The sequence below is a fragment of the Gossypium arboreum genome, chromosome 13, assembly GCF_025698485.1.
Source record: "Gossypium arboreum isolate Shixiya-1 chromosome 13, ASM2569848v2, whole genome shotgun sequence".
Lineage (NCBI taxonomy): Eukaryota > Viridiplantae > Streptophyta > Magnoliopsida > Malvales > Malvaceae > Gossypium > Gossypium arboreum.
Genome location: NC_069082.1, coordinates 40,715,021 through 40,726,142, shown reverse-complemented (window position 1 = coordinate 40,726,142; position 11,122 = coordinate 40,715,021). Strand labels below are relative to the sequence as shown.

The 11,122-nt window shown below is 37.3% G+C and overlaps 1 long non-coding RNA gene across 2 annotated transcripts; it reads left to right on the top strand.

Moving 5' to 3' along the window:
- Positions 1-1,720: 1,720 nt before the first annotated feature.
- On the top strand, positions 1,721-9,930 carry LOC128286436 (uncharacterized). Of its 2 annotated transcripts, none has more exons than XR_008276994.1 (3): positions 1,721-1,826; positions 8,678-8,719; positions 9,739-9,930. It is a non-coding gene; the product is annotated as an uncharacterized LOC128286436 (long non-coding RNA). The 2 variants fall into 2 exon arrangements; XR_008276995.1 differs by lacking the exon at positions 1,721-1,826 and adding an exon at positions 7,619-7,762.
- Positions 9,931-11,122: the final 1,192 nt, after the last annotated feature.

The window sequence follows — 11,122 nt, the reverse complement described above, 5'->3', positions numbered from 1 at the left end:
CTCGTAAATTAAACTTCAGCCTATTTTCTTATGTTTTATGACATGCTGATCATTTTTACCTTCTATGGAAACATCAAATTCTCACTCTAACATGTACTTATGACTATTAGGTATTTTTACCGATTAAGCCCTTTTGCTCGTTTTCACTTAAAATCGAGTAGCACAAGTTGTCTAACATAATTTAAAAGCTCATATTATATCATAAAACACCAAAATACACAAATTTCACCTATGGGTATTTTTCCAAATATAAACCCTAGGTTAAATTATTGCGAGCATAAGCTAAATCGAGCTACCGGGACTCCAAAAACGTAAAAATCATTAAAAATGAGCTAGAAAGGACTCACAATCGATCTTGGAAGCTTGAAAAACCCTAGCCATGGTTTCTCCTTGCTATATTCGGCCATGGGGTTGAAGATGAGCAAAATTGGCTTTTAATTTTGTATTTTAATTCATTTTACCCCTAAATAACCAAAATGCCCTTACTACTAAACTTTCCAAAAATTCCATCCATGTCCAATTTTTGTCCATAGACTTAGAAATTGGTAAAATTTCTATTTAAGACCTCCTAATTAATATTTCAAAACAATTTCATACTTGAAACTTCTAGAATACAAGTTTTGCAAATTATTCGATTTAGTCCCTAATTTCAATTTAAGCACTTTATGCATAAAATTTCTTCACGAAATTTTCACACAATCATGCAATCATATCATAGACCTTAAAATAATCATAAAATAATTATTTTCATCTCGGATTTTGTGGTCACGAAACCACTATTCTGACTAGGCCCAAAATCAGGATATTACAAGTAACACGCCACTATCCCCTAGACCAGCAGGCTTTTTCTGACATGTTTTACCCATTTTTATTTAAGAGCCTACTGTCTAGAGCCAAGGGTTTATCCATGCAAACACAAAAATTTTGCATAAGCCCAAGCTTGAACCCAAGACTTCTCAGACACTTCCCATAACACATAACCACTGAAGAAGATACACACTTGTGTAACACAACATACAAAAATAAATACTGAATTTTTGGGGCGTTACACATCTCATAGAACTCATTTTCAAGTAAACTAACTTATCTCTTAATCTAATCATAAATTCATTCCTATAGTTGTATAAGTATCATCTTCATACTATACTATCCAAGGCTTCAAATTCCAATTTGATCACTTTCATATAAATATACTTCAGGAATCTTGTGAATGTTGGCATAGGTTTAATTATGTTAGTGGGCCTCTAGAAAGCCCAAGCTTAAGATAGAACCCGATAATTTTAGTTAATTTTTGTTCCATAAGAAAAATGGAGTGAAATTATGAAATAAGACCTATGTGAAAATGTTTGAAAATGCTATAGGCTAAATTGAAGTGGCCAAATAAATAGGAGTGCAAAATAGGAGGATTTGCATGACAAACCTCCCATTTTACATGAAGTGGCCAGCCATCATGTTGTTGTAGACAAAATGTACACTTGATATCCATAATTTATGGTACAAATTGATACAAATTGATAATAGGTTAGGTAAATGTTCCATGATAATGGGTTAGGTAAATGTTTCATGATAATAGGTTAGGTAAATGTTCCATGATAATGGGTTAGGTAAATGTTTCATGATAATGGGTTAGATAAATGTTTCATGATAAGAATTTCATGTCTTTTGTATTAAAGAATTAAATGGATGAAATATGAAGTTTTATTAAAAGAAAAAGGGGTGAAAAGAACAAAGTTTTGTCCATCTTTGTTCATCATAGCTGAAAGTTGAAGAGAAAGGAGAGGAGAAAGCTCTTGAGTATTTGGTCATTAGGAGGAGGAAAATTGAAGGTAAGTTCTTGGTACCTTGCTTCTATTTTGAGGTTCATGAGTTCTTCTTGATTCTACCTTAACAGTTGAAGTATATTTTGATTTTTAGTTGTGTTGTGAGCATTTAGTCATGAATTAAAATGAAGGAAATGGTTGTTGTTTCATGTTCTTTTGATGAAAATGGAAGATAGGTGAAGTTGAGCCAAACAAATAAGCATGCATGTGCCTTAGATGTTAAAGGAAAAATCAGCTAACATGTTGTGCTTTAAAATGATGAAATGGAGATTATACTTAAGTAAAATCATAGATATGTGATGATTGATTGGTGATATACATGTTTAAATAACATGCATGCAAGGTATGTGTGAAAGAGTGATTTGGTAATAAATCTGCTTGGGACAGCAGCAGTAACGTGACTTTGGAAAATCACCATAAATTGTGGGAGATGAATTACAAGCTGAATAAATTATGTAATTAAAGCTTATTTAGTCTAGTTTCTAATGAAATAAACAAGAACATATTTTGACTTCTGTACAATGAGAAATTTGATTCGTAATGAAGAGTGGTCAGATTAGTCAAACAGTGAAACATGGGAAACTTTGAGAAAAATCTGGTATTGATTGGCTAAACCAAAAATTATGAAAATTTTATGGATAGAAGATATATGAGTCTATTTTCATGGAAAATTAACGGAACTTGATTTGGAGTTTCGTAGCTCCAGTTATAAATAATTTAGTGACTGGTGCTCAGGAAGACAGCTTGCAGTGAAATTATGATTATGTGGTAAACATTGACAAAAATTTGTTAATGAGTTGCTTATTGACTTCTTATAAGCTTACTATGATCTGTAGGTGTGGTTGGTCGAATGTTGTAAGGGGTTAATACGTAGTTTGTATTTGAATAGTTAGATTAACGTGTTAGTAATCCAATTGTAGGCGGTTCGTGTGTGTATCTCGTCAACATATAAATGCATAAGCAGTGTGTAACTAACACCCTCTTTCTTAGTCTAGATCGGCAAAAGTCGAAAATCAGAAATGCCAAAAATCGGTATTTTGTAGATTTACGAGTGTGCGAATGCTCTTGAGGTAAATCGATTAATATTTTTGGTAAGCTGCAATGTTTGGACTGCAAAGTGCATGATTTCTGTGCCCTAAATATTTTTAATGAATGGGCCAAAATTGGAATGATGGGCCAACGGCCCAATTCGGTAAGAACCCTCGATGCGTGATTACATTAGTACGTGAAAGGTAGGAATATGCATGAAAAACCCTAAAAGCAGCTAAATTACTATAATACCCCTATGTATGGAAAATTTTTGTTATACCCCTAGGTGCAAAATTACGAAATACACCTAGGGTTAAATTGACCTAAATGCATGTTTGATTGTTGTTATTTCTTGCATGCCATGTTGTTATTATCGATGCATGGGATTGGGATATTGATGGAGGAAGTACCGAAAGTGGCTTGTCTACGTCTTGGAGGCTTTGCCTCAATTCTTTGATAAGCGAGCAAAGAAGGGTGCAAGCTGTGGAGTGTTGAAATTTGGGTGGGTTGAGCTATTCCCACATGGAGTGTATGGCTGGTGCGGGTGGAGTGTAGTGGTTGGTGGGTTGAGTAGTCTCCCAAATGGGCTTGCATATGTTTCTTGATGTTGTATGTATTTTGAAATGGGCCTATGGGCCATCTTGTTATCTGAATAAGGGACTAAGGCCCGGTTTATTATAATCTGAAAAGGGCTCGGCCAGTACCACTATTACCCAAATGGGCTTGCATATGTTTCTTGATGTTGCATGTATTTTGAAATGGGCCTATGGGCCATCATGTTATCTGAATAAGGGCTAAGGCCCGGTTTATTATAATCTGAAAAGGGCTCGGCCCGATACCACTATTACCGAATGGGCTTAAGCCCAATAGGCTTGAGTGACTTGGGCTTTGAATGGGTTTTCCTTACACACTTGAGTTTCCTAAACTCACCCTTTTATTTTCATCCACGCAGAAATCCCCAACCATAGTGGGCTTAGAGCTATGAGGGAATTCGGAGTGGCCACCCGTTCTGAAAGTTTGATTTTCTTCTGGTGAACTGGACATCCTTTTAATTACGTTTGAGGTTTTGGACTTTTAAATGTAATAAGGCCGCTTATTTATTTTGATGGTTTTATATGTTTTATTAAGATAGATAATATTTATTTTAACTGTTGAAATTGGATAGCTTTAGGGCACGTTTTCAAAAACAACAGTTGATTTCAAAATAACACGACAACAAGGAAAGCTTCCGCAATGAAAGTATTTTCCAAAATTAATCACTTTTCCTAAAAATGACTTAATCAAATCGGTTTCCTAGAAATATCCATGACGTTAAGGTGTGGCAATGGCGGTATGCATGTCTAGGATTGGATCCGAAGGAGCTTGGTACTTAGCGATCCGATGGACTCACCACCTCTTTTCAGTTTCCTACGGTGCACGACTTCCTTTCACTTTAACCCTTAATGAATTAATCCTTTGAACATCAAGTACGATTTCTGGACTTAGAATGGAAATTTTTTTTTTTTACGTTTTGATGTGGCATGCCGGATCCGGCCATAACTTCTGGGCCGGGTTTGGGGTGCTACATTTAGTGGTATTAGAGCCAGGCTTACAACAACTCGGCTGTGGAATGGGTTTACAAAATTTAGATCTTCGAAAACAAAAATTTTATAAAGATTGCGAAAAATGCGGTTTTCAAAATTTAGATATTTAGAAGGTGGCATTCTGAATCTCCGGCTCAAGTCTGTAAGTATTACTCTGAACTCTTTTGAATATTTTTCTGAATTATCTGTCTGTACTGAAATCCTGCTAGGATACTCTAGATAGGATGATACTGAAAGCATAGGAAAATCGATAAGAGATCGGCGTAGCTAGACTTCGATTCTGCGAAAACAAACTCGAACTCTTGTCGATTCATAAAACATCGTAATAAACACTGGAATATTAATTGATGCATAAAAATTCGTAATCAAGATAATACGATATGAGTACAAGAGGCCGTGGGCGGAGCCGAGGAAGTGCTCGGCGAGATCTTCGTCTTGAGACATATATGGCGGTGGATGCACCGTACCACCGGCATGAGGTAGAGTCTCATGACCGCGGTGCCAAGGATGATACCCTATCACAGGTAATGCTTCGTGTTCTGAAAAGGGTTGCCGGAGCAAGTTTGGGCAACGAAATTCAGGGATCTATTTCTGAATGACTTCGGGACTAACGGAACGGAGATCTTTAAGGGCGTGTCTGGTATAGCCTCGAATGTGGCAGAATATTGGTTGGAGGCCACAGAGCGGATTATGGACGACTTGGACTGCTCTAAGGAGATTGTGAGCGGGTATCTGTACTAAGTCCCTTGGGTCACTTTCGGTTAGGGTAGACAAACTGCATGAGAATGTACCCTTAGAAACTCAAGGCAATGTTTTCTGAAGATCGATGGAGTTACTGTCGAGAGTTTGACCCCATTCGGGAATGGATTGGCTTGTTAAGCATAAGGCGACTCGGATTGTGCTTCTAAGCGAATGGTGTTAAGAACTACAAAGGATGAGGAGGTTATGGTGATAGGTGAGAGAAGGGATTATTTGTCCAATGTGGTGTCGGCATTAAGAGCCGAAAAGTGGATTCGAAAAGGTTGTGAGGCCTAATTGGTATTTGTAAGTTAGTCGGAAGAGGAGGGACTGACAGTGGATAATTTTAGGACCGAAAAGGAGTTCCAAGATGTTTTTTCGGAGGAGCTTCCAGGATTGGCTCCGAATCGAGAAGTTGAGTTTGGAATAGACTTATTGCCTGGAATGGCGCCTGTGTCTATCGCACCGTATAGGATGGCACCGAAGGAGTTAGTAGAGTTAAGTGCTCAAATTCAAGAGTTGTTGGATAGGGGCTTTATTAGGCCAAGCGTGTCTCCATGGGGAGCACCAGTGCTATTCATGAAAAAGAAGGATGGTACGATGCGGATGTGCATTGATTATCGCCAGTTGAACAAAGCGGCGATTAAGAATAAGTATCCCTTGTCAAGGATTGACGATCTATTCGACCAGCTTAGAGGAGCTTCGTATTTTCCAAGATCGACCTTCGATCCGGATATCATCAATTAAGGGTCAAGGAGGCGATATCCAAAAGGCGACATTCGGGACTCGGTATGGTCATTACGAGTTTCGGTTATGCCATTTGGACTAACGAACGCTCTGCAGCATTTATGGATCGATGAATCATGTGTTCCAACCATTTTAGATCAATTCGTAGTCGTCTTTATTGACGATATCTGGTATATTCTAAAACTAAAACAAAACATGATGAGCATCTCCAGTATAGTCTTTGTAAGTATTAAGGAGAAGGAACTCTTTGTGAAGTTCAAAGAAGTGTGAATTTTGGTTGAAGGAGGTAACTTTCTTAGGACATGTGGTCTCTGCTGAGGGGATTAAAGTGGACCCTCGGAAAATTGAAGCGATTTTGGAATGGAAGCTGCCTAGGTCAGTGTCAGAAATACGGAGTTTCCTAGGACTGGCAGGATACTACAGAAAGTTTGTAGAAGGTTTTTCTGTGATGGCAGCACCTCTGACAAAACTCATAAGGAAAGGAGTATCGTTTGTATGGACTGAGAAGCAGCAGGAAGCTTTTGAGAAGTTGAAGAAAGTTCTGACTGAAGCACCTGTGTTGATTCAGCCGGAGTCTGGAAAGGATTTTAGTGTGTACAGTGACGCATCACACGTGGGTTTGGGCTGCGTGTTAATGCAAGAGGGTAAGGTGGTTGCATATGCATCACGACAGCTTAAGCCTCATGAGGGGAACTATCCGACTCATGATTTAGAGTTGGCGTGATGATATTTGCACTTAAGATTTGGAGACATTACTTGTACGGAGAAAGGTGTATTATATACACTGACCACAAGAGTCTTAAGTATTTGTTGACTCAGAAGGAGCTGAACCTTAGGCAAATGAGATGGATTGAGTTGCTTAAAGATTATGATTGTTCGATCGAGTATCACCCAAGCAAGGCTAATGTGGTAGTCGATGCTCTAAGTTGTAGAGTCAGATGTCGATCCGAGAGCAATGTTTGCTCGTCTGAGTCTCGTATGATGATGGAAGTCTGTTGGTGAGTTGCAAGCGAGGCCAACACAGGTGGATCGATTAAGGAAAAAAGTTGAACGATGAGTCTTTGGTCGCTCGTTTTCAACAAGTTAAGGAAGGAAACTTCGAGTTTGGGAGCCGAAGAGCGATGCAACAGCAATACCCTCATCTGTTTGGATTAGGAAAATTTCGAGGACGAAATTTCTTTAAGGAGGGTAGAGTTGTAACGCCCCAATTTTCAGGAATCCTGTGAATGTTGGCATAGGTTTAATTATGTTAGTGGGCCTCTAGAAAGCCCAAGCTTAAGATAGAACACGGTAATTTTAGTTAATTTTTGTTCCATAAGAAAAATGGAGTGAAATTATGAAATAGGACCTATGTGAAAATGTTTGAAAATGCTATAGGCTAAATTGAAGTGGCCAAATAAATAGGAGTGCAAAATAGGAGGATTTGCATGACAAACCTCCTATTTTACATGAAGTGGCCAGCCATCATGTTGTTGTAGACAAAATGTACACTTGATATCCATAATTTATGGTACAAATTGATACAAATTGATAATAGGTTAGGTAAATGTTCCATGATAATGGGTTAGGTAAATGTCTCATGATAATAGGTTAGGTAAATGTTCCATGATAATGGGTTAGGTAAATGTTTCATGATAATGGGTTAGGTAAATGTTTCATGATAAGAATTTCATGTCTTTTGTATTAAAGAATTAAATGGATGAAATATGAAGTTTTATTAAAAGAAAAAGGGGTGAAAAGAACAAAGTTTTGTCCATCTTTGTTCATCATAGCTGAAAGTTAGAGAAGAGAAAGGAGAGGAGAAAGCTCTTGAATATTTGGTCATTAGGAGGAGGAAAATTGAAGGTAAGTTCTTGGTACCTTGCTTCTATTTTAAGGTTCATGAGTTCTTCTTGATTCTACCTTAACAGTTGAAGTATATTTTGATTTTTAGTTGTTTTGTGAGCATTTAGTCATGAATTAAAATGAAGGAAATGGTTGTTGTTTCATGTTCTTTTGATGAAAAATGGAAGATAGGTGAAGTTGAGCCAAACAAATAAGCATGCATGTGCCTTAGATGTTAAAGGGAAAAATCAGCTAACATGTTGTGCTTTAAAATGATGAAATGGAGATTATACTTAAGTAAAATCATAGATATGTGATGATTGATTGGTGATATACATGTTTAAATAACATGCATGCAAGGTATGTGTGAAACAGTGATTTGGTAATAAATCTGCTTGGGACAGCAGCAGTAACGCAACTTTGGAAAATCACCATAAATTGTGGGAGATGAATTACAAGCTGAATAAATTGTGTAACTAAATCTTATTGAGTCTAGTTTCTAATGAAATAAACAAGAACATATTTTGACTTCTGTACAATGAGAAATTTGATTCGTAATGAAGAGTGGTCAGATTAGTCAAACAGTGAAACATGGGAAACTTTGAGAAAAATCTGGTATTGATTGGCTAAACAAAAAATTATGAAAATTTTATGGATAGAAGATATATGAGTCTATTTTCATGGAAAATTAACGGAACTTGATTTGGAGTTTCGTAGCTCCAGTTATAAATAATAGAGTGACTGTTGCTCAGGAAGACAGCTTGCAGTGAAATTAGATTATGTGGTGAACATTGACAAAAATTTGTTAATGAGTTGCTTATTGATTTCTTATAAGCTTACTATGATCTGTAGGTGTGGTTGGCCGAATATTGTAAGGGGTTAATACGTAGTTTGTATTTGAATAGTTAGATTAACGTGTTAGTAATCCAATTGTAGGCGGTTCATGTGTGGATCTCGTCAGCATATCGTCGCAAACAGGTGTGTAACTAACACCCTCTTTCTTAGTCTAGATCGGCAAAAGTCGAAAATCAGAAATGCCGAAAATCAGTATTTTGTAGATTTGCGAGTGTACGAATGCTCGTGAGGTAAATCGATTAATGTTTTTGGTAAGCTGCAATGTTTGGACTGCAAAGTGCATGATTTCTGTGCCCTCGATATTTTTGGGCTGAATGGGCCAAAATTGGAATGATGGGCCAACGGGCCCAATTCGGTAAGAACCCTCGGTACGTGATTCTGTTAGTACGTGAAAGGTAGGAATATGCATGAAAAACCCTAAAAGCAGCTAAATTACTATAATACCCCTATGTATGGAAAATTACTGTTATACCCCTAGGTGCAAAATTACCGAAATACACCTAGGGTTAAATTGACCTAAATGCATGTTTGACTGTTGTTATTTACTGCATGCCATGTTGTTATTATCGATGCATGGGATTGGGATATTGACGGAGGAAATCTGAAAGTGGCTTGTCCACGTCTTGGAGGCTTTGCCTCAATTCTTTGATAAGCGAGCAAAGCAAGGTGCAAGCTGTGGAGTGTTAAATTTGGGTGGGTTGAGCTATTCCCACATGGAGTGTATGGCTGGTACGGGTGGAGTGTAGTGGTTGGTGGGTTAAGTAGTCTCCTAAATGGGCTTGCATATGTTTCTTGATGTTGCATGTATTTTGAAATGGGCCTATGGGCCATCTTGTTATCTAAATAAGGGCTAAGGCCCGGTTTATTATGTCTGAAAAGGGCTCGCCCGATACCACTATTACCCAAATGGGCTTGCATATGTTTCTGATGTTGCATGTATTTTGAAATGGGCCTATGGGCCATCATTATCTGAATAAGGGCTAAGGCCCGGTTTATTGTAATCTGAAAAGGGCTCTGGCCCAGTACCACTATTACCTGAATGGGCTTAGGCCCAATAGGCTTGAGCTGACTTAGGCTTTGAATGGGTTTTCCTTACACACTGAGTTTCCCCAAACTCACCCCTTTTATTTTCATCCACGCAGGAAATCCCCAACCATAGTGGGCTTAGAGCTATGAGGGAATTCGGAGTGGCCACCCGTTCTGAAAGTTTGATTTTCTTCTGGTGAACTGGACATCCTTTTAATTACGTTTGAGGTTTTGGGCTTTTAAATGTAATAAGGCCGCTTATTTATTTTTGATGTTTTTACATGTTTTATTAAGATAGATAATATTTATTTTAACTGTTGAAATTGGATAGCTTTAGGGCGCATTTTCAAAAACAACAGTTGATTTCAAAATAACACGACAACAAGCAAAGCTTCCGCAATGAAAGTATTTTCCAAAATTAATCACTTTTCCTAAAAATGACTTAATCAAATCGGTTTCCTAGAAATATTCATGACGTTAAGGTGTGGCAATGGCGGTATGCATGTCTAGGATTGGATCCGAAGGAGCTTGGTATAGCGATCCGATGGACTCACCACCTCTTTTCCGGTTTCCTACGGTGCACGACTTCCTTTCACTTTAACCCTTAATGAATTAATCTTTTGAACATCAAGTACGATTTTCTGGACTTAGAATGGAAATTTTTTTTTTTTACGTTTTGATGTGGCATGCCGGATCCGGCCATAACTTCTGGGCCGGGTTTGGGGTGCTACAAGAAACTTATCTGATTCTCACTTACTATAGTTCAAAACTCCATATCCAAATATCCATCTCGAACCATTAGTAACCACTGCTTAGAAACATAATTTTACTATTACTACTCTTGTACATACAAATTACTTATCATCTTAATTGCTGACAATCCCATATACAAACCTTATACTTACAGTCTTACAATTCAATCACCACATATAGATTTACTCATTCAGAACTTAACATGGAAAGCTAAAATACTCACCCTGATGAGAAGTAACCATTGATCATAAAAGAACCATAGCTTCTAGATCATCGATGTAAGATACATTCAGGCTTAAAGAAGGTATCAATAAATACTACTTAAGAAATAGGAAGAAGAAAGAAGAACCCTTTCAGAATTCATCTCTCAGATATAAATATGACTCAAATTACTTAGTGGAAGTTAACTATTTTCATACGTTTTAGTTTATGCCTTCTTAATAGCCTACAGGTTCCGAGAGAGATATTAATAGATGCCTTCCAACCAAAGTTATCTATCTTGGCTATTTAGTTTAATTCTAACCACATTATTTAAAATTTAACTAGCATAGTATTCCATACAAACTAGGTATACTATACTTTTGGCGAATACTCCTTCAATACTTACCCTTAATTTCTCAACACAAACTTCTCCTTAATACATGGTAGAATATCATAAAATCAAATTCTTACTTACTCTTGTGGCAATTACTATATGCCCACATGTATACACCAAAATAATCTTTTGGGCAAATACCACTATGCTAG